The sequence below is a fragment of the Toxotes jaculatrix genome, chromosome 20 (assembly GCF_017976425.1).
Source record: "Toxotes jaculatrix isolate fToxJac2 chromosome 20, fToxJac2.pri, whole genome shotgun sequence".
NCBI classification, from domain to species: domain Eukaryota; kingdom Metazoa; phylum Chordata; class Actinopteri; family Toxotidae; genus Toxotes; species Toxotes jaculatrix.
In genome coordinates, this window is record NC_054413.1 from 7,071,025 (window position 1) to 7,096,330 (window position 25,306).

The following is a 25,306-nucleotide window of genomic DNA, read 5'->3' on the forward strand; positions in this document are numbered from 1 at the left end:
TTTGATAGTGAGCAGGTTTCCTACCACTTCACGTAATTACACCTCACGACGCTTCAGTCTTTGACATCAGTGAAAGTGTGGCAGCTTCTTTCCACTCCATGCTGAAGAGTTCAATAGCTCCTGGCATGTAGCGCCCCCAGCTGTACGGTTAATAGGATTTCAGGTTGGACTTGACTCATTATGCCCACTTTCACTCCTCATATAGGTTTATGCCTCTCGTGTGGTTTTGTCAAAGTGTTTGATTTGACGTTTATTCATTTTAGCCCTGCTAGCACTGCTTGTTCAATTAGGCTGTGACGAAAAACTTCACTTTTTTTTTGCCAAGTTTCTTTTCCCCTAAATATGAAACAGTGAAAGAGATTTGACAGCCGCCCTGTGCCTCTGAGCATCTTTGGTACATTCTTTCAGCGTTAAACACTAGAAACACTGAATCAGGGATCAAATGTACTCCTCCCCTACCCTCACTTAAATCTGGGGATTTTTCTAAAGGGGAATAATACGGTTTGGCTGTGTGATGAAGTCTTTGGTAAGACATGCATGCTTTTCAGCTAGGCAGAGAAAGCTATCATGAGACTGACACAGCATTTTATCCTGAGCTGTGGGGAGAGAATGGGGGGATTTCTACTGAACTGATGTTAACAGCTGGAGGTTTAATACTGTGCAGAAAACTGGGATGTGCACAAGATTCTCGTGACAGCCAATTTCTCCATTTTTTTATTTATTTTGTTATTTGTTTCTTTTTTTATCTCCAACCCTGCCACATTTATTCCAATTCATCTCGAGAATTAAATCAAAAAGGGTGAATGTGTTATCAGTCCTGGAGCAGTGGAAGATGGATAGGAGCAAATTTAATAGACCATTCAACCAAGTGACAGGATAAAAAGATTTAATCCTTTTATTACTATACTTTTGATACTGCTCTGAGAGAAATAGTGGAAATGCTTTTTAAATCAGATTATTTTTGCCAGAGTCAATTGTTTGCGTCCATTATTTGTAGAAGCTGTTTCTCAGCTGCTATTGTCTTCTCGAATTATACTCAGCTAAAGAACCATTTTTCATGATCCTTCCCAGCCAATAGTTTTTCAAGACGCCCAGTAGGAGAATGTAGATGGGTTGTGATAGGCATCAGAAACTCTTATCTAACATCCCTTGTTATGTAATATTTGATTTCTTATGACCAGAGAGACTGGAGAAAAAGACAATGTAAGGCAGAACACGCAGGACCATTACTGATGTTATACAACAGGTGGTGAAACAAGGATAGAAATCAAATATGACAGTGGTGGAAACAGGGTAGAGTATATTTTTTGCATAGAAGAAAAACACTGTAGTGCTCCAGTGTGATGTTTGGCGTATGTCACATCTTGGCGGCATCACAGGTTCAAAAATATATGAACACATGCACAGGTGTCTGGTATCAGGACAGATGATGCATGTTAAGTCCTCGGGTGGTGATGGTTACACTGTGCGGATGTGCGTCTCTCCCTGCTGCCTTTTTGGTTTCAAAGAACAGACGCAGTGCTGCTGTGCTTTAGTGATGGCTCTGACCTGTGCAATTCCTTTAACCTTCTGCTCCCTGCTGTCCAAACCGCATCCTCCTATCTCTGCAGTTCTGTCAGTCTATGACTTCCTCCCTCCTCTGCCTCCAACCATAAGGCTGACTCCAAGCTTTAGAAAACATCTGATAAAAGCACATTATTTCATTAGGAAAAACAAGCAGATGATGGATTCTACATTTGCTCAGAACACTTGATAAACAAGAGATTCACAGCTTTGCTTTCTTGCTGTGATTGCAGTGTTAAGTGTCCTTCACCTTAATTGACACTTTCCTGCTTATTTGTAAATGCACTTCAAAATCAATCAAGTTAATTTAACTAAATGTTGCCGGAAATAAAATTGGCTCCTGATGGAAAAAGTGTAATTTGGTCATAAAGCATTCCAATAATTCAACTGCAGAGATGGACATGAAATCATGGGGTAATATTATCACACTAAAAGCAGTATGAATCCTAATTGGTGAATTTACGGAAATTCACAGAGTTGTTGTAGATGTATAGATGGCTTTACGCGGCGACCATATGGAGCCAGAAACACTGTGCATGTAACAACAGAGCTGTCCAAACTAATTTTTCTCTTTACTCTCTCCTCTCTTGCTCTCTTTATGCCCTCGGAGTCAGAATATTAATTGTGATTGGGACCAAATGTTTCTCAGCGCTGCATATTTCATAACACATTTGTTTGTTGTTGTGCGATCCCCTGAAATCCTTTGACAGGCAGCCAGGGAACGTCTTTCATATCAATGGGAAGTCAGGAAGGGTATGCTAAGTTGCTGATGGAGGCCCACAGTTCACAACGCGACAGCTGGCAGTTAATGTGATGTGCAACCAATAATCACCAATTATTCATTGTTGAAACGATTGCCAGAGTAGCAATAAAGAGTGCTTTGTGGGCAAATGACTTATATCTTTAGGGCAACTTTATCTCCAAATTCTTTGCAGACATGTTTTGCATAATAAATGTTCTGAAAAGCAGATGAGTCGTCACAGCTAGCTCTAAATTCCTTGCTTATGGGGAATGCATATTTGTTCATTTTTCTTTTGGCATTACATAAAGCATCGGATAAATATTTTAGTCCCATTATTCTTGGCCATTCTAAATGCATTTCATTAAGACCATTAATTCTTGTGTTCCACCGGAAAGCACTGAAGTGCACTTATGGGCCAAACACAATCAAGCTAAATGCTTTTTATTACTCCATAAACCTAATTAGGAGTCGCATTTCTATGACAACAAAAACATGTATTTACAGTTATTGTTTGCTGGGCTGCACTTGCAGTAACCTGAAAGTGATACATAACAGGGGGAAAGGCACAGATAGCGATAGAGTGATGGACAGATGTAGAAGCAGGTGGGGGGAGAGGGAGAAGAGTGACCTGACAGGTTCACCGCCTCAACCAGCTGGTGGCCCAGCATTGTTGTCAACCATTTCACACTCTCTCTCTCTGTCTGCTCTTTCCTTGTTTTTCTGTCTCATAATTTTAATCTTCTTGTCCTCTCCTCTTGTGATGCTGTCTCCGATCAGAAGCGGATGTCAGGGCAGGACAAGAGGGCAGTGACTCTCCCCTTTGTTTATTAAAGTTTTATTTATCTGATAAGACTTGACTGAGAGTGCACTGCCCTGCATCTTACCAATAATTGCTTCATGCTTCACGGGGAAACACACAGTAGTACACACAGTCAAAATGTCGCAATTGCAGCAAAAACAGCTGGCTGAAACTCAGAGTTGCATGCGAGGTCATGCACTGCCTGGAGTTCGAAAACAACATGGCAGTGATAGGAACATCCCACTGTTTTGGATTAGCTCACTGAAAATAAACCAGAGCTGCTTCAGAATTCCAGTGGGCTTTTTTTGTGCCTGTTAGGGGTTATTGACACTTGAAATTGTCCTACAAAGCCGTGTAGTCTACAAACACAAGAGTTGTTATTAGAAGCATAAACAGAGTTCATAGAGGACATGTCTGTGTTCATAACAAAATCAGCTGTTAGAGGTAAGATTCATGTGGATTTTGGGCTTCAGTGTTCTCACAACAAAGGTGAATTGGCTCTGTATTCCAGTCTTGCAAAATTAGCTATTAATATTTTAACCAAACTGGCCTAGTGTTATTTTAGATCTAGTAATCGCAATTATCCAAAAATTATGTGATATCAGGTCTAAGACCAATAACATCAAGCAGTGACAAGAACAATACCTTAGGACTGTTACATGTTCATGATTCCCCTCACCGGTCACCAGTTTACCTGGGCTTTTTTGAGCTGGTTTTCCAAGAGCAAAGGTCCACGGTTTTAAGTTAGAGGCACGAGTGTGTTCATTCACAGTGGGATCGGTAGTACTACCTACAAAAGCAGGCATTACACAGAGTCATTTAATGCAGAGAAACTTTACTTAATGGTGAGTGTGAGTATGTTGGTATGAATGTTTGGAATTTTGTTCTTCTAAGCCCTTGCAATGTTTCAAGCTGTTTCAGTAATAGTGCTGTTCGAATATGTACATAACCCACTGTCCATGTTACACATTACCACAACACATCTTTCAAGAATAAATAGTTGATGGAAACAGAACATCCCACCATGAGACTCTTGTCGCAACTCACAGCTTTTCTCAAGGGCATCCTGTCAGTAGCAGCTGAGTGAGAGACCCACTTTTCTTTTCTTACTTTAGTAAATTCCTTTACTTGATAAGATGTTTCTCATCCATATAAGGTTCAAAACCTGTAATCTTCAGATCACAAGCCAACTTTTCAAACCTTTAGGCCCCTCCAGCCCAGCTGGCTCTGAAGTAACTGTAGCTGCCTGGCTCTCGGAGTCTGCATTGTTAATCTGGGATGCCTTTGTTGACCCAGCCATCGCGTTGTTTGCTTTTCATCCCTGACTCATCTTACTGGGAGACTGATGAACAATGACCACTCCTCTCCACAGCACGATGCACTCACGTTTTCACTCGGACATAATCTGTCTAATCCCATCTTCACGGATGCTGCCACTTTTATTCATGCATGTATGAATGACTCAAAGACAGAAAGACCAACAAGCAGACAGAGACACAGTCATATGACCCCACTGACCCTCTGTACTATGTTCTCCGGGTGAGCTGTGTCTCATTGTTCCTTTCTGTCACTCTTGCAGCGGGCCATAGGACAGTCATACTGGCCTCATAGTGCCACATTCACTTCTCCAACCCGAGTCTGATCTCACACCTCTCACTTCCCATTCTCATTACTTTGGGCTGTTATTAATTTATTTAATCAATGGCTATTTAAGCTCTTCTCCCCAGCAATCCATAATGGCAGGCAGATTAAACCAAACTGCTGCATCAAGTTATGAGCAGGAGTTGTGGTGTCTCTGCTAACTCAGATGTGCTCTTGAGGGGTTAAATCTGGGTTGTAATACACAGGGTTGTGCATTATTTGCATAATGTAAGCGCAGTCATCATCATCAGACAGCTCTCAGACCACTAAAGTCATTAACTCAGGACTTCAGTAAGATTTCTCTTCATGTACTTTTGGAGCGTTTGACTGACTCAGAGCTCATACTAGTCCAGTGGCTCCATTGTTGCCATCGGCTAAACTCTCCAGCCTCCCTGTGAAAGATTATGAAACTGGCTTTAAAATAGAGAGCAGCAGCTCACCAAGGCTTTGGATGATTTGAGGCTAAATATATGTAAAAGGCAGTTTGGTCCATGGGCTAGAGTGGGATCTGGGTGGATGGGAGCCAAGTCCTTTGGTGCCTCATTTTCAATTTTTTTTTTTTTTTTTTTTTTTTTGCAGTCCAAATCACATTGGTAGAAGGATGCCTTCAAACCAGAACCTAATGTGGGCCAGCAAGACTCTGACTCTGAGGTTTGGGGTATTGAAGTGAAAACGGCTCTGCCACAACACGACTGAGACAGTAGTAGTACACTATATTATAGTGTGTTATATACAATTTATTGTTTAGATTGCTTAGAAATGACAAATAGAGGGTTAAAATAAAATGTCACAGGCGCCTTTTACAGACTAATATTTCCACATCATATCATAGTGATAACTGTTTTTTGAGTGTTTAGGTCCGACTTTTGCATGTGGATTTCATTAGGCCATATAGGTCACATCACAAGCTGTAATATTGGATAACAAAGGCTGTCATCACAACTCATCCAGTTCCTTTTTTGTATGAAATGACTCATCTTAATATCTTTGCTGAATTTCACCACTGTGCTTGGCTCTATTTTTCCCGTGGTCTTTTAAAATGTTAACAGATTTTTTTTTTTTTTAAAGCTGTCTTTGAAATCACGAAGCTACTGAGTCTCTTTTTCTGAATCTGCTGGCATTTGTGTCACTGAGAGCAAACTGCCTGTCATTTCACTCTCTTTGCCCCAGTCATATTATACAAGCTCTGTCAAGTTCAGCCTCTTCCAAGACGCACAGGTGGCTCATTCACTGGGTGACTGCAGGATTGGTTCCTCAATAGCAGACTGGCACAGGCTGAGGCACCAAACTGAATTGCTTCAGGTGTAATCCTCACCTGCTCTCTCACTGTTAAATCCCCAATGTTTTGATTTATTTTGTCTCCCCTCTCCATTTGTTTGGGTCTCTTTTCAGCAATGCAAGGATTTAGCACTAAGGGATTAGTCAAAGTGGGCCCCCGTTTAGGAAGAAAGTGATGTCAAGGCATTTCTTCTTTCACATGGCAACCTAGGTCCAAAACACATTTGTGAGCACATGCACATAAAATTACACATATAAACACCCATACAAATATTGCACTGTATACACTACACAGCTGCTTCCTGCTATCGGCTCCATAAATGACTCTTTACTCTGAGTCAACATCTCTTTTTCGTTCTTTATTATGTGATTAAAGCAGCATAAGAAATAGATGCTGATGCACAAAGCGTTCACGCTGGCGCACCTGAGCCACAGCGGGAGTGACAGAGCACATTTTCTCTTTTCATGTAAATGCTTTTTTTTTTTACTAACTGCTGCTTTGAAGTTTCGTTGCTTTGTGCATCTGAGCCCCTAAACAACGAACCACAGTCGTGAACGTCCAGATCATGTCTTTCAGCGTGGGGTTTTCTTTGCTTGTGTGCATAAGAAGAGGGGAGGGGAGGGGGCCATCTACGAAGGAGAGCGGCCTCCCCGCTCCCAACACATGGTGCCCAGACTAAACAACAAGATGAATGTTTCCTGAATTCAACCTGGCACGAAGGCACCCTAATCGACCCACGTGGTTCGCCGGACTGACTGAAAGACATGCATTCAGTACAGAAGAAAGTAAAGGTTAGAGCAGAGGAGAGACTAGTGGAGTAGAGGTGATGGAAGGAAAGACGAGGGAGAGGTTCAGTCTGTTCATTTCAAGTCTGGACCAATAGAAAGGGATAATTATTACCCAGACCGTCCATTGTAAACATCCATGGGTTCAGCTTTAGAACTTGTCTGGTCATTTGACCATTTGTGTGTCAAAGTCCTGCAGCAAAATGCAGCAGGACTTTGGTGTGGTGTTTTTACAGATCTGAATAATCATTTTGGTGACTGCAATTATTCTTCAAGTCTAAGCTAAACACGCCCATACACCTAAATTCTGAAAATATATATTTTGCTTCTAAAAGCTTTACCTTGAAAACATGACGCATGTTTTAAGTATTACCAGTGTCTTCAAGTTGGTCTAAACTCTTCCACAGCCCACAAGGTGTTACCATAGTGTGATGATGGAACTGTTAACAACACCAACAAAAGCCTCAGTGTGCTCCTGTCAAACCTGTCTCCTCCCACTCGTCACCTTTCACCTCACGCTATCCTGCACACCCCCACACATCACACCTCCACCCTTTTTTTATTTCACCCAAAAGCCTGGAAAGAACTGGCCCGGCTGTGTTTGGCCAGCTTAGTGAAACACTGAATTTAGAGGTTGGGGCTTTGGGAGAAGGGGTTGAGGTATCATGGTGAAAACTTTTGGCAGACTATGGGAAAGGCGCCTTGTTTTGGAGAGCGAGCTCTGGGGCTCTCTGGGGGCTACGATGGGCTGAGCCTCATTGCGGTTTGTAACAACAAGCTGTTGGATTTGGAGAGAAAGTTCCAGACACACCCCCAACCCTTACTCAACGCTGCTACCCCCCTTTTCCTCTTGCCTGAAACAGTGTATCTGTCTCAGTAAGACATTCAAGCAGGAAGCCCCATTTCTTGTGTTTCTCTTCACCCTACCAGCCTCACTCCCATCCTGCCTTCAGCTTGTAGTTTGCTTCTCCCTTCTTCTTCATCTCCTGATTGAGGAGAGGCAGACTCTGGGTGGTGGCAAGAGGTTAAAAAACCTCAGTCAAGAGCGAACACACGCACCGACGTCTACATGTGACATGCCCCCGCCAAACAATGGCCGTTGGCTGAGAGAGAGGTGGGGGCGGAGGGCCAGCGGTAGTTTCTTGGATGGCCTGATTGGAGCATAAACAGCAGCCCAGGAAGTGCTGAAGTAAGAGAGAGAGTGAGAGAGAGAGAGAAAGAGAGGGAGGGGGAGCAGGGGAAGTGTGCAGATCTGCCGGGAGAGAGCAAAAAGTTTTGGGACTGTGACGGTGTGCTAGTTAGTTTGTGTCACCCTGGTTGTTTCCAAGACTTTTTTCTGTCAGGACATACTGTATCGCCAGAAAAGAAAGGTGAGTAGCTGCGTCTCACACAAGGACACACACGCACACACTCTCTCACACGGATGCTCACGCATACACATGTGAGTACAAACAACACCCATTTTCTTCACTGTCCCTTCCCTGTGTGTGTACTCTAAGGCAAATATCCTTGCATGACTTGAGAAGTGGCTTGTTCTTATTACTGCAGGCAGTATCATTTTAAATTCCAGAGGGGTTTTGAACGGCATTCCCTGCAGTGTTCTTAATGTATGTCCTGTTTGCTCATGGTTTCCCCCCTGGCTCTGAGGCTTGTTTTGCATAGCTGTTTTTGTGGTGCCTTGAACTGCAGCCAGCCATTCAGCGTGAAGCAAAAAGGGGACCATCTAATGTGTGTGTGGCTGTGTCTAATTAAGCTGATGGGGGAGAAGAGTGGTGAGGGGTCAGACCATGAGAGGTTGAACTTGAAAACAGCCCGGTCACTTTCACAAAACACAGTCCTTAAACAAACTTACATTTCATTAATTGTCTCAGATTCAGTCCCTAAAACAGAAGTTTCTTGAGTTTTTTTTTTTTTCCTGCTTCTGAATCGGATCTTTCTCTGCAGATCACAGATTAATGACATCTGTAGATGAAAGCAGCTGGTTGTGGATCAGATTTACCGTAGATTTGGCCATGTATGGTGCTGTTTGCTGTCTGGATCAAATGGATTGCTAAATTTTCCCACCGGGGAGATGCTGCACTCCTCCTCTGAAAGTGAACATCAGTGTCACTGTGCAACTTCAAAGGCACTTCTATACTCGCATATCACATAGATCCTTTAACTAAGCTGAACAGTAAACTGTCGTAACAGCTGATCTCTTTTTATCTGAGCACTGTGCCTGTTAGTGCCTACTATTTCACTAGTTTGTCACTACATTGCAAATAAAATAGCATTTCAAGTATTTTACTGTCTTTACAAATATATTTTCCTGTCTGGAGCTCTCCAGCTGCTGCTGGAATTGCTTTAACATTTTCCACTGTTGAGTAGATTTGCATCTGGTGAAAACTGCTGTGCCCAAGCACAGTCAAACGGAAAAAAAAATAAGTTAATTTCACAGCTATTCACATGTAAGTATGTAATATGAATCTCACTTAATGTCAAACTTGGTTTAAGATGTCTTTTTTTTAATCACCATAAAAATGTTAAAAATCCAGATAAATCTATTAAATGATCTGAAAAGGAAAAAAGGAACATTTTCAGAAAGAACCTGTTAAAGCCAGACCTTCTTGTTAAATTTTCTTTTTTTTTAAAACTTGAGTAACATCCTCAGGCAGCTCACCAACAGGCATCTTCGTACTATATTTAATTCTAGACTAATACTGGTCCTGAAAGTTTCTGAAACCCTTTTTTTTTTTTCTACCGCTCAGATGTTTGGCGATGGATGTCGTTTGTTGTGTCTTTCGGCAATGAGTATATCAACCTCAGTTCCCCCGTTGGGAGGGAAGGTAAACTGGTCAGAAAGGAGCGCCTCGTCAGAAAGACAAATGAGCTTGCACCCTTGCACCCCTTCCAGAGCCCCTGAACCTCGCCCTTTGACAGCGTTAGACTGTCTCTCACCAGTTTTCTCTGTGCTGTGCTGATGTAGCAAGTTGTCAGTTTCTCGCAGGAGCAGAGGAAACTGTTATTAACTGTAAGCCAGTGCTTTGACTGCCAGTTAAATTCAGCCAAGCTATTTGTCTAAGTGCTAGCATATGAGGCGCAGTTATTTTGCCAGTGTTTTTACAAGCAAAGGCACACAGTAGCTCCTGACCATGTGCCTCCATTTGTCTGATATCATTATGAGACGCTAAGGTTACGTCTTGACCACTTGATTACCCGGCTGGAATACTCTGTTGCATCAGTATCCAGACATAACAGATCATATCGGGATCTGTGCAGAAGATCAAGCACTAACCTGGGCCATGTGTATTAGCTGGTTCAAATCTGAGCCTGTGGAGTTTGATGGCTGCCACGGGACATTGAGCTCGGTGGAAACACACCTGGGCCAGTGGCATGTGGCCAAGCAGCTCTGAGGCCAGGGTGGGGGCGGTGGGGGCGGGGGGTGCCTGACCAGGTGTTTCTCAGGCAAGCTGTCTACACTGTCATCCCTCATTGGGCCCCAAGCCAACTCGCGCCACGTCTCATTGAGCTTCAAGGTTTGATCAAACCTCATTACAGAGCTTTCATTTCAGCTCCTATTGGCGGTTGAGTTATGGAGATGATAAAATATTCTCACTTCATGAAGCTCCCCAAGGTGTTTGCAAAAAAAAAAAAAAAAGATAGACACCCAAAGAGATTATGATGATGTGTTTGTTTTTTCAATTTGGGTGAACTGACCCTTTAGAATGAAACCTTGCAGATTTTTATGATCCCAACCAAGCTTATCCACTTCTACTTCTCGGTTTTAAGGTTTATATAAATCCTCACTTCCTTCGCAAGGTCAGGGACGGTGAAGTGCCCACTGCTGGTATCATTTTAACATTTCTGGTCAATAAGCTTTAAGATTTTGCCTGAGGCGAAGTATATTCTCAATTAGATGCAGAAATTTGATCTCATCCTCCAGGAAGATTTTCTGTCATTTCGGCAGCTTAGGCCGGAAGCTGTCCTTATGGCCAAAACAACTTCAGTCTAATAGAGGTGGGAATGATAGCAAAGTGTAATCAGACCAAATCTCCACCACATTAATTGACTTCTAGCTGTTGTAAATTGACCTCATTTTGAGCCAAATAATTTTCTACAGAACAGATGACGGCGGCTCTTTGAAAACCTTTTATATTTAGGAACAGAGGTAAAAAAAAAAAAAGTACAGAATATAACACCTTCATCTTACCACAGTTTTAAAGGAGCAGAAGATAAGCCATTTCTATTACACACAGACATTTTACGTTCCTTTTGGATGCAAGTAAAATGACTTTCTCTCATCAGCTAATGGCAGCACTTTTATGACTTGTACGGACAAATGTGACCGACCAGGAGAAAATGGTGAGGGGAAGGCAGTGATATGTAATTCAGCTAATAATGATTCATTAGTGTCAGTCTTGTCAGTTTTTTTCTTGCACCCTTTTTTTTGGGATATTCATAATTGGTCTAAAAGGAACTGATTTTTTTAACTGCTGCAAGGAATCTAAAGTAGAGGAGAACAAATTTAGCCCCAGTAAAAAAAAATCATGTGATACAAAAAAACATCTGTCCTGCAGAGTTCTACAAAAAGCGATGTTGTTGTCTTTTGTTGTTGTGCTGTTGGGCGATGGTAGAGGCTTAAGTTAGACCTCAGAGTTTTGCGGCAATCGTTGCAGCAGTCATTGCTGTAGGCTTTGCTGTGACAAGGATTATCCACAGAGGAAAATCATGCTTCCTGTCGTGATGTCGGATGCTGGTGGAGCTAATGTAAAAATTTGCCGAGACACAAAATTAGACTTTTTATGTAGGTCCCTCGGCAGGGAGCATTTTGGGAAAAGTCACTGTAGGTTAACCAGGAAATGGGTGGACTTAGAGCAAGAGGACAACAATAAAATGTCTGTTAAATGGGTGTAAATATATAGTTTTTTATTTAGGAATACAAGTGTTCTCAGTCTTGCAAAATGTCCCTACTTAGATGACACAAAAGTTTAAAAACCAATATCCCATCTTCTCCACTCTTTACTCCCTCTTGATGTTCACAGACTCCACATACTTCAGTGACTCCATCTTTTCAGTGAAGTCATTTGTTTGACCGTGTCCTCTTTCTTTTTGGCAATGATGAGAAGGGGGGCAAGACAAATGTTCTCCACCCACAGGCTCAGACGGGGGTGGGAGAGGCTCAAGCAGACACTCTTCAGTCGCTATTAACCCCCCTAGGTCTTTTTTTTTTCTCAGTGTAAACATCCCTCCGCCTCTCCCATCCGTCTACTCCTTTAGGCATTTGGTTTGCCTCCTGTAACACACAAGAACATACCAGGCCTGTTTTTGTCCGCTGACAGACAGACAGCTTAGTGTAAAAGGAGTTTTGTATCACTGTGTTTGTATCACTGTTTTATCAGCCTGCATCCACCTCTGCCCTCCGAGCAAATTAATCCGGAGGAAAAATTAGGTGAGATGGATGTTACAGGGAAGATTAAATGCCACAAAATTGCACTGATAATTATAATTTGACACTAATTAGCAACCTACAAATGCCCTTATGTGTCAGGCCTGTAAAACTGTATTTCCTGACGTCATTCTCACTCTTTGAAAGCGTATAAAGCACTCTGGGTTTTCTGTCCCCTTAAACGTTGTTAATTAAGAAAAGTCTGAATTTGAGTATTAAAGCTGCCTAATCCCAATAAATATGGATGAGACTTCTGTCCTGAGTCCTATTTAACAACCTGCTGTGTCTCGCCCTTTTTCCTCAGATGTTGGCTTTTTTTAAAAATGTTGTCTATCGACCGAATTGACCGCTTGCTAATTACTCATTATCGTGGCGTGATTTCATAATTACCCCTCTGCCTGACAAACTCAGTACACTCTCATTTAGCCACAACTCCCGTTCCTGAAAATACTCGGTAAATCCTGTGACACACGCAGGATGTTTTTGTTAAGCCGGGTTATTCTAGGAACAGCAGCTACCTGAGCTCTGGGGTTGGAAGTTTTGAGGAAACCTGTCTTCTATCTCTACGCAGTCTGTTTGGAGAACTCCTTCCTGCTCTGACTGATAAATAGACAGGACCATGTAAACACTGGAAAGAGGCCCAGCAGAGCAGCATAATGAGTATCAAATAAAACCATTTCAGGCTAAATGTAGTGACATATACACACACACACAGAGAGAGAGAGAGAGAGAGTTGCTATATTTGCACTGTGTATGGATAGGTGAAGGCACATAATCAAGTCTGTATACTCTGAGGACTTTATTTAAGTCGAAGTAGGATTATACAAGTGTGACACTTCTTAACTTCAAATCCATATTGCAGTTGAGGACAGATTTTGTCACACGTGACAGACTCAGCATTTGGTGGCAGTGAAGTTTCGTGGCTGGAATAGTAGTTTCTAAGTTTTAGTCTGTCAGCCGATTGGTCCACTGCTTTGGTCGAGGATGAATCCATACTTTGGTGATTCCTTGTCTTTTTCTCTTGTGACACCGTGAGGCTGAAATTCTCTGTTTTCATCTTTCAATTTAGTTATTATCTATCAGGCAGTTTGATTTTCTTCATAATGAGCATTACAGCTGCACAAATCCGCTGTAGACTCTTAGTCTTATTAAAGAATCCTGCTGGCAATATTCAATATTTTTCATTACAAATCCCATGAAAAGACCAGGACCAACAACAGTCTCTCAGTACTTTCTGACTAACTCAGCCTGCCTGTGGCTCTCAGCCACAAAGCTCCTTCATTACGACTGAAAATATAAATCTTTATAAACAAAGAACAAATAATTTCACCTGGGCACTGTAGTTTTTAGCAAATATTACTCAGAAGTAACAGGAGTAAATGGTGCATTTGTTGGGGACTAAGTTCTGTCATAGAGCTGGTGTCTTTGCCAGTATTTACCTCAGGGACAGTGTATGTGAGATCAACTCAGACTGTAGAGCCCATCTTCATCATAATGGAGGAACATGTTATGCAGTGTGGCTCATGTATGAGTTCCTGAACAAGACTTAATACTTAATAAGATCAACTTATTCATGGTTTTGGTCTTTTCATGAGATTTCATGGGACGATAAAAAATACTGTATTGGAAGTGTAACACTGCATGATGTATGTCTCTTTGAATAAGAACCTTTTCAGTTACAGTACGAAATAGTTGGAGGGTTTTTTTGGGTTTTTTTTTTTTTTTTTAGATTTTTTACCTCTAGATCTTGTGGCCCAGACTGCAGTCCTGTTCCAGTGAGTTATTCTACCCCATACTCCCATCAGAGTAATGAAAACCATCTTGTGAAACCTGACATTTTCAATGTTGGAGTAGGTCTTTTACTTTCCTGCTCCACCTCAGTATGCTGAACGAGTTTCCGTGGTATTGCTAACATTAATAAAAGCTAAATATATGTCTCCTGTGTGAAAATATTTTAGTAATATTTTAGCAGTCTTTATGGCTGAAAGTCATAATGGGTCTTAGGTATTTTCCATTTTAGCTTGCCCAGTAGTGACGGGGTCCTCTTTGGAGTTTTTAGCTGAAAAGCTCCTTCACAAGATGTGATGAGAAACTCTATATTTTAAAGCTTATCTTTACAGATAATATCTATATTACGGAGCAGTCATATGGTTTACCAGTCTATCATTACATTCCCTATTAAATAGGGGAAAACTATGGCTAGTAATTGGTTTGCTTGGATTTTCCATTCCTCTCAAGATCCCACTCTGCTTCTACCTAAAATTCAAGGCCACAGAACATTCCACGAAGTTCTGAACATTACCATTAGTTTTTTATAACGGCAGGAAGAAGGGAAACAGCCCCTTAACACACACATTTGCCCATATACCAACGCACACAGTTCCGTCCCTTGTGCCCTTTATCACCTTTTCTTAGCACTTTGTTTCGAAGTTTCCTTCCCGTCAGGTTTTCCTTTCACAAGATTGTGTATCCTCTCCGGCAGCAGAACAACAATGCCCCGCTTCATTTCAGCTCTCCAAGATCTGAGACCGCTGGAGCCAATGGGCTGCGAGGCACATGCTAAAGCCATTAGGTGGTGGATGACAGTGGTCAGCCGCAGAGGCATTTCAAAATAACCATCTCACTACGTACATAATGAAGCCGAGGGAAGGAATGGGGTTCTGTATCGGCTTATCTGCATATGTGTGCACGTGCAGCTGTGTTGAAATGTGGCGTGCTGTCTGTCTAACCAGTGGGCTGCCACTCATATGACAAGCCTTTCGAAAGGAGGAATGTACCACACATGCCTTGTTCACATCTTAAGATACCGAGTCATATTACCCTCGGTTAAAGCTTCCTGTTAATTTAGCCAAATTCTGCTCAGTATCTATTCAGTCTGACAGATCCCAGCCATGGTTGAGGAGGCTCTTTATTATTAGACTCACACATATCCCGTTTGGTCTCTCCGTCAAGCTCAGACAGTTTGATGGAGGACTCTCTGTGGAGCTGGAGAATGACTTAATTACAGTCACTATCTCAATCTGAATTTACTGGGAGTGCATCCATAATGCATGTCTTACTTGGTATCAGTGGGCCCCAATTAGGGTCGACCAATAACTGTGACAGAACTCCAAGGTTTAGTTTCGTTGCAGATGTGCACCAAGGCTCTGTGTGCAACACTGAAGAACAGGGTTGTAACTAAGAATAAAATATACATATGTTGGCTGCCAGTTTGCAGTGTTCTCCCATACCGAGTTCGGTTTCGTAGATCCGGGAGAAGGTTTGAATTTTGTTCTGCTTTATTAGGCTTTGTTTTGTTATTGTGCTGTTGAACTCTGAACCGAAAACTGTATCTATATCACCATGGGAAAAATCTCTACTTGCTGTCTTCGTATTTTTCCAGCAACAACCAAAATATTCTCTTTGGACTATTAAGCAGTACAGTTTCTATGGAGCAGCTGCATACTTCATACTAGATAACAGCACTTTGATTGTCTCTTCCCTGATTTCCAGCTTTGAGAGAGATTTTTTTTTTCTCACACCAGAATTTGTCTAGACGATAGGAAAGACATAGAACAAACTTCTAAACGTTTCCCTTTGAAGAGTCTAAACTGCATTGCAGTTGGTGGTCTAGTGGTTTGCAGCATGTACAGTATCATTTCCAAGAGGGTTATGTGTTACACAGTATGTCCCAGTAAGCTGGATTCTCTGCTGCTTTGATCAGGGTAGAGTCCCCCTCACTAATCCGCTTGAGCTCTGGATGTTTGCCCAGGACACGTATGTACACACACACTCTCACAAAACTGTGATTAAAAAACAGATGTGACGGCCTAGCCAGAAAAGATGAAATGGTCTGAATAAATCAAATGGGAACAAACTGACATAACACTCACAGATGCTTGACTACACATTTGCACGTGCTTATGTGCTACTTTTTGATGACTTAGAATTTGTATCTGTATTGAACGTTATCCCATTTCTCTCTGTGTATGTCTAAGTGTGCAGAATAGCGTTGTACTCTTGATCCAGAGCAGTTATAACTGGAGTTTAATGACGTCATGCCCTCATGGATTTTTGTGTCTTTGCTCACACCTTGTGGGAAAAAAAAAACGGGCATGATCTCTGATCCATATTTTAATTACAGCTGCAGGACACAGACAGGATTAGGAAATGTAAATGCTCTCCTTCTGTTATTTCTCCTAGTCTTTTTAGGAGCCATTTAAGAGCTCTTAATAGCTCTGGGCTTAACTGCAAATCTCTGTGCCCTGTATTTGAGCGCTAATAAACAGGTGGGAAGGGATTTTTATCTGTATACGGCTGATGAGCGGAAAGGGTGTAATGAAAAGATGGAGATGGAGAGAGCAATGGGAAAAAAGAAATGGGAGGAGAAGAGAGAGGAAGGCAAGGGGGAAAAAAGAAGGGGTGCTTCTTGAGCGCTTGTCATGGCCCTCCCTGCATTACATCACTGAGATGCTTCAGCACTGATGACATCGTCAGACTGGGATCGGGGAGGGGGGTGCGGGGGTCTGGCCCTAGGGATGATGTCATTAATAACCAATCAGAGGACTCAGGGCCGTCAGGGTCTGGCCAGCTCCTGAGGCTGAAATAGTAGGATCCCTGAAAATGTCTTTTCCTCCTCTCAAATCATGGAGCCTTTGTGTCTTGTGTGCTTTTTCCTGAGGTTATTTTTAGACTGGTGACAAATATATTTCAGACCTGTTCCTGCCTCTGCCACAGAGCAAAGGGTAAGCAGAGCTGACTCTCCCGAGGAGGAGAGAGCCCATGTAAACATAGCTGGGAGGGAATTAGCATTTAACCAACCTAATATCACATGAAGGAGAAGAATCTCTGTGCCTGTTACTCATGAACAAACTAGTTTCTACTTTACTGTGTTTGGTACGGGCCCTGCAGTTTTAAGCATCCATTTCAAGCCATGGAGATTTTTAATTTTGCCTTGACTGTTGTCTTTGTCGTGTTAAAAATGTACTTGTGGACATTGGGCCCATTGAGAAACTCCTCTCCCATCCATATATCCTGTGGCCTGCATGATGGCCTCTCTGTAGTGAAACTATTAAACTTTGCAGGCGCTCACTTTTTCTCCTCCTCTCCCATGGGAAAGCTGCAACATTTCCGTTGCTGCAGCCACACTATAATAAAGCTGGTGTTGTGTTTTTTCCTCTTACTTTCCCTCAAAGTTGATCACCTGCATTCTTGTGATTGTGAAATCTCATCTTGCAGCTCTTGAAAATATTTGCATACCCTTTTATTTTCTGTTTCAAGTGGACAGCTACGGATTTTTAAGATTCCCATTTTTTAACAGAAAGTTCTGGGTGAAAAGAAAGCACTTAGCCTACAGAATTACAATTTATGCACACTTTATGCATTAAGGCATTTTTTTTTTCCCTCCCGCTGAATAAGTCTGGCCAAGCTGGTCCATTTTCACAAACTTTCCAGTCCTAGCCCCTTCTTCTCCACAGAGCCTTAAGCTTGGATACAGTCCACTCACTGGCTCACACACATACATAAACATGGACAGGGACGGCACGGCCATAGACACACGGAAAGCACACAGCAGGTTTCACAGATAAAGACCGGGACAGAGGCACTAGTCTTCCCAGGATTCCTCAGAGTGGCTCCCCGTCCACATAGCCTGTTTCACATCCCTCCACCACCTGCATCACTTATCAGCTCCAGCAGCACTCGCCTCTCCAAGGCAGGATCTTATGGAGCCTCTCAGCTTCATGAGCTCTGATGTAGACACACACAGATGTAGACACTTGCCTTTGTCTAGAATATAAAGTAATCTAAGTAGTTTTAAGCTGTGTGAGCGGTATGTTTTAAAACAATACTACTTTATCCTCAAGCCTGATATCACACAGTTAATTTACTGTATGACAAATGCTGATTTGGCATTATCTGATTTAGTAATGCGTTTAATTTCCATTGCATTCCTGAGCTGTTGAGATGTAATGAGCTTTGGGTTTACGCTGGTTACACTGTGCTAGCATGCGGAGAAAAAGAGGGAGAAGAAGAGATACGCAATGCAGAGGGGAAAGTGAGGAACACATGATTGACTGACTAGCAATGTCTGGGTCCTAAGCTGCTTATCACTATGAAGAGAGTCAATTGCAGAGCAATCACTTTTTAATAAACTCGTGAGAGAGTAGGCATATTGAAAGACATATTTAAATGGAAGCCATGTGCAGTCTTAATGCATAGTTATCTCGCTGCAGTAAAGGAGACTGAAGTTGCTTTAATTTGCTTAGGACTGTGGTGCGTCTTCATTCGCTTCTGTCTTTAGATATGTCTTACTCTGTCTCATTATCACCAGATAAGGAGAGCAGGTGCTTCCTTCAATGTTTAAATCTGTTTGTGCAAAGTAAGCCGTATGATTTATTTACTGCATGTGCTTATGTGCCAGTGTGTTTTCATATGTATGTCAACATCACATGTGCATATCTGCTATGTGCACTTGTTTTTGAATTTGTTGACACAGAAAACTTGCCGGAGCAGATAAGAGATATCTTGTAAACGAGCACACAGTTTGAGAGAGGCCCGAGGAATCACGCAGTTCCTGTTGCAATATGGAGGCAACATTCTGCAGACTGACGGACAATCTGCAGTGAAACTGCTGTAGGCAGATCTGATGTCCACAGTGAAATAATCATCACATGGCCGGAGTTCAGCAGGGAGATGATGGCTCTCCTTGTCGAGATAAAACTAGCAATGTAGGATTTTGATGGAATCCCATGCAGCTGCTAGGTTATAGGATCAGTTTTCCCAAAAACTAAGAAAATATAGGTATGAATTTGGTATTTTTGGTATTAGAACTCAGATCATACCCCGTCCTAGTCACATTTAGGTAGGCTGTTAAACAAATGAGACACTCACACTGGGGGTTTGGTGTGATTAAATTAACTGCACTGAAATATTTTCCAGCCCAGTGAGTGCACTCTTATCTTTTATCCACTGAGAGAGTGCAGATTGGATCTCCTAAGGAGATTCTGGTCCTCGGGAGGTTGCAGTGGTCGGCCCAGAGTGAGTCAGTTTCCAAAGAAAAAGTTCTCTCAGGCAGGAGAGAAGAGGTAGCAAATTCCTCCTCTTTGGCTCCTGGGTGCATGTCTTGCTCCCAGCTGCAGCTGTTCTCAGCATCTCTCCATCCCTCCCCCTCAGGTCGCCACCAGCCTCACTGTTGGCCCAGAGACGGTTGTCACGGGAGACCAGCAGACATCTGAGCCGGTGGCTAGGTTGACTTACACTTACTCTGGCCACGAGTTAATGAAGTGTGTACACTGCTAGGGTTTACTGGCAAACACAAGCATTTGTGCGCATGCACACACATAATTGCACAAACAGACACACTAACAAACACACCGGTTCATTAGGCAGCACTTAGCGTCTCAGTTAATAAATGACAAAGGAAATATTCTAGAGCCTATTTCCTTGTGAAAGATTGAGAAGGCACACACACACACACACACACACACATACTGTCTTACTTTGCCTGTCACACACTCACCTTCACAGACACAAGCTGTATAATTTCCTTTCGATCATTGCACATGATGCCTGGAACATGTTCAACAGCACCACCTGGTGCTGGGAAAATGCAGTGCATCTCAAGAGTAGCAACAAAGTGTTTAGTAGAGAGAAGGCAATAGCCGGTTAGTTGCTTTGGATTGATCCAGTGCTGATGTGTGTCAGAGAGGGGCAGCAGACAGACACAGTGTTTGTGCTGGTGAGTGGAGTTGGCCAATGAACAAAGCTGTTTGTTTGAGTTGTCCTCTGGCTGGTCTTAGAGGGAAGTATCAGAGCTAACAGGCCGGCACTCGTTCGATTCCCCCTCTGCTTGTTTGCTTTGTTAGCTGTGCAACAGCAGGAGAAAGAAGAAGTGGAAAGAGAGATAAGGGAGTCTGAGAAGACAGAACAAACTGATTGATTTGCAGACAAATGAATAGTGATTCTTCCCAGGTTTTAAGTATTATTTAGTTTTTCGAGGGCAGTAGAACAGCCTTCCTTCTCTGAATCCTCGGCTAGTTCCAAAGACTGAGTTAAACTTTTCTGAAGTTGTGGTCCATTCCGGAGGAAGGGTATTAACTCTGCACTTGAGTTAAAGATCTACAAGTCTCATCCACTCAGGATAAGCAATTCCACTTGGAGGTAAAGCAGCAGTAAAATCAATTTGCCGTGCTTCATTTGGTCCAGCTACAGGAAAGAGACTTACTTGAATATGCTGGGAGTCTCTTGTGTGATGGATATGTATTTAACCTTTATTTTGCAATGTTAAGCTGTCAGGTTCTCTGCTGTTCCGTGGCTGTTTTAATATCACACCAGCTATCCCCACCACTGCTACTATTCCCAGTGCTGACACCCACACACACATACACACAAACAAGACCACATGTCTGTAACTCATATCTTTTGGCCAGCTGCCTGTCAGGTTGGCAGCTCCGTCTGTTTATAAGGCTTCACAGGGGCGGAAAGTCTGGACAGGCCCGTGTATGTGACTGCACACATTCACACACATACAAATCCTTGCATACACACATGTATCTTAATTGAAAGATGCATTACAGTCAGAGTGTGTATGCCTCATCAGCCGAGCAAGGGGGGGAAAAAGAGACAGAAAAGGAAGAAAAAATACAAGTAGGAGGAAAATCTAGTCGTGAGCTGAGGAGTCAAACTACAAACTTCAAGAGAGAAATCTGATATCTGAAATCCCAGCAACTTTTTTAAGCCACTAATAAGATTTTATTTGTCAGCTTCTTATGTATAATTCATATGCGGTGTTTACTTTATTCCTGAGGCAGTGGACAGATGCGTGATTCAATGGGGAAGGAAAGAGAAAGAAGACGTTTGGAAAACACTGTCATTTGTTTACTGCAGTGTACACTTTGACAGTGCAAGTGTCCCGAATGGACGCCGCAGCTACGGGTGAATGCTCTCACAGCACATATGGGCATTGTAGACTTCGCTCTTGCTTCAACAGGTCACATAAGCACAGATAGAGGAGAAGAAAGAGGTTAGATCATAAAGAAGAGGCTGAGGAGTATTACAGTGAAAGGAGAAAGAAAATTAAGTACACTCTATAATTATAAGAATTTCTGAATTATCTGAAAACTCAAACTCATATTGAATTCATTAAGTCTGGTTCTGGTCTGTGTGGACTTGTCTCTCCATTTTGACTGGGCTACGGCACAACCGCCTCCATTTTAGGAGCCCATCAGCTTGTTTCAAGAATCCTGTAAGGCCTCCTGAATCTAGTCCTTTCCTTTTTCCTCATCTTTTTGACAGACAGCATAAAGTAAAAAAAAAAAAAAAAAAGATTATAAAAGTCTGTTGTTCTTCCCATATTGTGACATTCTGACCTGAAACTCATATAAGCCTAATCAACCTCCCAAATCAAAACAAAGCCGCACTCATCCACAGCCCATTGGAGGAAAGGACCTGGGGGTAAAGTTCACTTCCACAGAGGCCTCTCTGATTGGTGGAGTCATAAGTGGACAATTTTCTTTGGCAGCGAGCCTTAGGCTAAACTAGAAGTAAAATCCCTCTATTTATGAGAGGTTTCTATTTCTCCTCTTTGTATGGAATCACTTTCACAGGAGCCATGTTTTTCCCATTGTGTGCAAAATTCAAAAGTGTTGACATGACTTGAAAATTGTAGTTTTTATGACCTGAACAGGCGAAGAGTGAAACAGACACCCAGATAGGAAGTCAGATATTTCCTGCATGTGAGTGTTAGTGCATGGATGTCTGTGTTTGTGTGCATTTATATGGTGTGAAAAAAATGTGGCTGAACTGCATTGCGGTGCCATTTTCTAACTCTGGTGTCACTTACCTCCATGGAAAGAGCTTATCTGTTGGATCAGCAATGAGTGAGAAGTCGGTGTAGAAATCGGCTTCCTTTTTTTTCTGTGGGCTTTGAGCTGCTCACCTCCACAGGCATGCACACATTAGCCTTTTACTGTATCTTGGCAGGGTCAGCGTGCAGTGCTGGCTGTGGGCGGAAGAAAGTAATGTGATAAGTGAAGGGCATGGAATCAGGTGGTGTGGGTCTGACATGAGAAGGATGACTGATAGGAAAACAAAGGTTCTTTAGGCACAAGATGCAGAGGAGTGGGAAAACATGTCCACATCTTCAGCATCAGTTTCTACAAGCCATTATAGTAGTTTTGCGCCTTAGATTCCACGCTGCTATAAATCAACTTATTTAAAGATGTTTTCTCAAAAAAAATTACGTATGAGACCCAAGATATTATCTATTATATTTTCGGGTGCTATCATGGTAAAACCACTTTTTTAGAAAAAAGTGAACAAGCCACATAGTGGTGCAATATGAAAAGGTCAAAGTGAGGACAAAAGTCCTGAGAATTAATTGTCTAGAAACAATGTCTGAAAAAATGTCTTGAAAACTTTGAACTGCTGGTGGCACTAGATGAAAAGTCGGGGAAATGATCGGGGATCACCAAAGTCATTAGGATCCATCCTCTGGTGCACATGGATGCCTGCACAATATTTAATGGAAATCCATCCAATAGTTGGTGAGATATGTTCATCTGGACCAAAGTGGTGGACCAACAGATGCACCAACGTGTCTGTTAGCGTGGCTAAATGTCTTTAATATTGAAATAATGATTTCTCTCCACTGGCAGCTTTTTTTTTTTCAAGCAAGACTTTAAGTCTCAGTAATAGTCTAAATACTTTGTTAAAATGGATATTACTGCAGTATATTAGAAGCTTAATTTATTCTAATCATATTTAAATAAGATCCTTTTTGTACACCAGGCTCAGTTCCACATGAACAGATCATCTGATATCCCGGCTCCGATAACTCTGACATAATAAAAATACTGTCAGATAGTCAACAATGGACCAGTGCTGTGATGTGTATCAGTATTCATGGCTTCAGGGTATCGCTATGTGAGCCCTGCTTTTTACTGCACACAACAGGGCTTTGTATCTAACTGCATAGTTATGGGACGGTAATAGTAGGGGAGAGTGGGAGTGTGCACAGGGATACATTCCTCCATAAATAAGTGACAAACATAAAGTAACTGCAAACAGCAGGAGGCCCTGCTCCTCATAAGACCTGGATGTCCGTGGGCAAGTGTTTCATGTTGTCTTTCAAATGAGAGGACCATCATTTACTCAACACTTGAGAGAGCGACATTCTTGAGCTACTGGGGCGAGACACAATCCACTTGCAGATCCCCTGTGACATTTTGAAAGAAGGAGGTCATTTTTTTTGGCCTGGAATGCTGACAGTCAAAGTGCAGCAAGGCCGGTTGTTCAGACCATAGGATGTAATTGTTGGTTTGGAGGATCTGCTTTAATTATGAGTTTGGCTTGGCAAAGACTGACCTGCTGGTTGTTGGCATGATGTATGTGTCTTTGTCAGGGCTGAGCACTTTTGACACAGAAACACTGACACTAACACTTTATGGCTAAAAAGGAATTTCAGGGACATTTTCTGTGGAAATAAGCAGCAGTTCATAAAAGCGTGCCATAACCCTGATAACACATCACTTTTTAGGTCCCACTGAAACGTTATGAAATATTTAAGGATAGCTGTACATTTGCCAAATGACTGGACACAAAAATCAGGCATTTTTATTGGCGACCCCGGGCTCATTTTCTTGTTGTACGTCTGTCAGTATGACATATTGTAGGTATTTTCAAGGAACCTTTAGTGTTTTGCAAAGTTTATAGCATAGAAAATGCAAGTTAAGTATTTTCAGTTTCTGGACTCTCTATTTTGCCTCATTTCTGCAATCATGCAGGGGAAAATCTTATCAGAAGTGGAAGAAATACCACATTTACAAGGCTATATGTTGCTCTTGCCATCTGCTCTTATAGCTATTACTGAATGCGACATGTTCAAGTGTGTTCTCTGCGGGTTTTCTGGGAAACACAGGAAATCAGGAACTTAGGCAGCCCTAGATAAAGCAGCTTAAGATAAAGTTTGTGCACCAAGAAAGGAACTTTTCCTCACAGTGTATTGCCTGGAATTAAATGAACATTATAGTTAACTGTGTAAAGACTTAGCAGAAAGCTAACTCAGTTCCTCAGTATGATTAAATGACATGACCCCTGTCTATTGACCTGCTAAATGTCTGCCTATTGTGACTAAACATGTGAGCGGGCGAAAGCAGACAGAAAGTGGGTGGAGGCAGACTTGTGTCCATATGTTAGACATTATCTGTCAGCTGCTGCATTGTGTTTGTTCATGCGCTCACCCCCACCACTTTCAATTACATGGCCCACAAACTAGACCATTGATCCCCTCACGTTTTCCTGTAAAGGTACGTCAGTTTGTGCCGTCTTCCTGCACATTTAGATCGGGTCACTTACATCAGCAGCTGCAAAGAAATGAACTCATGCACAGATGCAGCCCTTCCTCCTCCTCCTCGAAAAAAAATGCACATATATCGGCCATAGACATGCACATACTGACATGTTTGCACAATACATAAAGCCGGCGAGCATGTTTGCTCGACTGTCAGGCAAACAGGACACTGTTGCTTTTCATAAACCCAAAAGCAGGAGCAAACAGAAAGACGGTGGTGTCTCCCGTGAGGCTCCTAATTGGAAACAACACTGCCTGCAGGACTGACGCTTGTCTTATTCTGTTGTGTTGATCAGATAACTCGATCACATATTAGCTGGCTGCTGTGCACTGAGAGCAGTTTGGATGTGGCTCAGAAGTAGGTTATGACACATTTGGATGCATGCTGGTGTCTGCTGGGCCCCTCAACAGGGACAGAGAGTAAAACAAGAGACAGCTTGCAGACAGAGTCCTGATAAAGAACAGACTGTGTAAATTCATATGTGTACATATGTGTGTGTGTGTGTGTGTGTCAGAGAGTTTGACTGACACCTGTTAGTCTCAGGGTCCAGTTTTAAGAGGAGGGAATGTGTTTCTCATCAGTATCTTCTTTCACAATGCTCTATATACTCTCTGTCTCAAACACACACATACATATTAAGGCTATGACTACTCCATGGTAGCAGAAGAGCTTTTAGCCTAAGGGTGAGGGGCTCTGTGTCCTGGAATGCAGTTGACTTTCTAAATCCCCACCAGTCTATCCTG

General features: G+C 42.3%; 1 protein-coding gene across 9 annotated transcripts in view; it reads left to right on the forward strand.

Moving 5' to 3' along the window:
- si:ch211-285f17.1 (sickle tail protein homolog) overlaps positions 1 to 25,306 on the forward strand; it is an 81,070-nt gene that overhangs the window by 9,384 nt on the left and 46,380 nt on the right. Inside the window, exon 1 of one of the 9 annotated variants that reach the window (XM_041065332.1) lies at positions 8,044 to 8,179. The exons of the other annotated variants lie outside the window; for them this stretch is intronic. The gene's annotated coding sequence lies outside the window, so the exon portion shown is untranslated. Of the gene's footprint in view, positions 1 to 8,043; positions 8,180 to 25,306 lie in introns of those variants that run through there. 9 annotated transcript variants of the gene reach the window in all.